The sequence below is a fragment of the Eumetopias jubatus genome, unplaced genomic scaffold, assembly GCF_037043125.1.
Source record: "Eumetopias jubatus isolate StellerSeaLion01/CBP00866 unplaced genomic scaffold, mEumJub1_p1.0 scaffold_5, whole genome shotgun sequence".
In the NCBI taxonomy this organism is placed as follows: Eukaryota; Metazoa; Chordata; class Mammalia; order Carnivora; family Otariidae; genus Eumetopias; species Eumetopias jubatus.
This window is the reverse complement of record NW_028274811.1, coordinates 148,865,040-148,867,559: the sequence shown is the minus strand read 5'-3', so window position 1 is coordinate 148,867,559 and position 2,520 is coordinate 148,865,040. Positions and strand designations below refer to the sequence as shown.

Here is a 2,520-nt window from a genome sequence, read left to right as displayed (position 1 = left end):
GTCTGTACAAGTTGGTTTTGATAAACTATTGGCTACTTGTTACAGTAAATTACCAAGATTTTCATTGCAACAGTATTTTCCCACACACATCAAAATCTGGAAGAAATTTGTCTTTTTCATATTGTCACTTAGTGTTCTATTTTTCCCAACCCTCAAAACACAGATATAGGTTTCTGAATATCAACTAGCCATTTAGGGAAGTCATAAGATACAGATGTTCATAAACATGACACAAGCTACAATTGAGGTACCTGGACAAACACCACCACCAACTATGGAAAAAGGTGTTGCTTTTTAAAGTGGTAAGGAAAGTACTACATGAGTTACATAAACACACTATTCTCACTCTTCCAAAACCAAAATGGGGGAAAACCTTATTGTCATTCTGCCAAACACCACATAACTAAAAACGCTGCACAAAGGGTTAGAATCCAATGTACATATCACAGAGTGAAAACTCCAGTTAAGCAACTGAGCTACTCATTGAAGAAAATTTAAAAGCAAGACCAAACTTCTTAACACATCAATGCTACTTTAGAAGCATCATCAGAACAGAGATTTAATTATAAATTGGCCTGGACTGCGTCCTGTAGAGAATTTTGCTTAGTACTAAAAGAGAATCTGTCAGCAAACATCCTACAAAAGCTGTGGAATCATGCTCTGTGTTATTCCTGAAAGGAAATTTGCCAGGTTTGATGATACCTGAATATCTCCCAGTGGTTCTGGGAGTTCTACATACCAATTAATTCAGTAATTGATAGAGGAGTATTTAAGCAAAGAAGAGACCAAAAGTAGACCTTGTACCAACATAGACTAGATAGGTGGATTTTTTAAATCACATGATAAATGTAAATCATAAAATCAAATGTACTTAAAAAAGTACACCTATTTTATGTTACATAAAAAACTGTAGACTGCAAACTGCATGCTTACCATAACATTGTACCTGGGAAAGCCAACGAGTGGGATTTCTTGCAAATATTTACTGCCACGACACAAAACAAATATGTGCAAACTGCAAGGTTCCTAAAATAGCAGTTAAAGTTTATATACAGAAAGATGTCACTATCTGATCAAATATGCAAGAGATGGAGTTTCCCAGAGTTTATAACATAGAACAGTAACCACCACAGGCTCCTCCTCCAGGGCCTTCTTCCCTGTGTGTCAGTTTGACTCCTTTATTCTGGTTCTCACTTTCCCACCGTCCAGGCATCTGAATGACCTTTACAACAAGTTCCTCAAAGGCACACTGTACACCATCACAGGTTTTTGCACTTGCCTCTGTACATAACATGGAGTGCTTTCGTGCAAATTTCAGGCCTTCGTTTCTATCGACTTCACGATTTTCCTTATCAATTTTATTTACAACTAGCATCTTTACTATGTCATTTCTCGTGGAGTATGTTTCCAATTCATTTAACCAATTATCCAATTTAACAAAGGTATCTCTTCTTGTGACATCATAAACTAATATCACACCCTGTGCACCTCTATAATAGCTGGGAGTTAATGTTCTGAACCTCTCTTGACCAGCAGTGTCCCAAATTGCAAGTTTAGCCTTATTTCCATCCACTGAAATTGTTTTCACCTTAAAGTCAACACCTATCGTTGCTGCAAGTCCTGGATCAAAAGTATCCTCTGAGCCTCAAGAGCAGGCTGGACTTGTCCACACCACTCTCACAGATGACGAGGATCTTCCGGGTGGTCAGCACATCCTCATTCATCCCGACCCCACTCCGCTCTCAGCCCAGCTGGCCACCGCAGTCCAGTTCCCCACCCTTCACCGAAGAGAGGTGCCCGTGCATGCGCTGTCACTGGAATTTTGATCGGGATGGCATTGAAGGTATAGATTGCTCTGGGTAACATAGACATTTTAACAATGTTTATTCTTCTAATCCATGAGCATGAAATGTTTTTCCATATTTTTGTGTCTTCTTCAATTTCTTTCATGAGTGTTCTGTAGCTCCTAGAGTATAGATCCTTTACCTCTTTGGTTAGGTTTATTCTGAGGTATCCTACGGTTTTTGGTGCTATTGTAAATGGAATCGTTTCTCTAATTTCTCTTTCTACAGATGCATTGTTAGTGTATAAGAAAGCAACTGACTTCTGTGCATTGATTTTGTATCCTGCCACATTACTGAATTGCTGTATGAGTTCTAGTAATTTGGGAGTGGACTCTTTTGGGTTTTCCACATAAAGTATCTTGTCATCTGTGAAAAGAGAGTTTGAATTCTTCTTTGCCAATTTGAATACCTTTTATTTCTTTTTGTTTTCTGATTGCTGTTGCTAGGACTTCTAGTACTATGTTGAAAAATAGTGGTGAGAGTGGGCATCCTTGACCTGTTCCTGATCTTAAGGGAAAGGCTCTCAGCTTTTCCCCATTGTGGATGATATTTGCTGTGGGTTTTTCATAGATGGATTTTATGAACGTGAGGAATGTTCCCTCTATCCCTACACTCTGAAGAGTTTTAATCAGGAAAGGATGTTGTATTTTGTCAAATGCTTTTTCTGCATCAACTG

At 38.5% G+C, this 2,520-nt stretch overlaps 1 pseudogene; it reads right to left on the bottom strand.

Annotated features, from left to right (window-relative positions):
- Positions 1–1,031: 1,031 nt before the first annotated feature.
- Positions 1,032–1,724, bottom strand: LOC114223667 (ras-related protein Rab-18 pseudogene; annotated as a pseudogene).
- Positions 1,725–2,520: the final 796 nt, after the last annotated feature.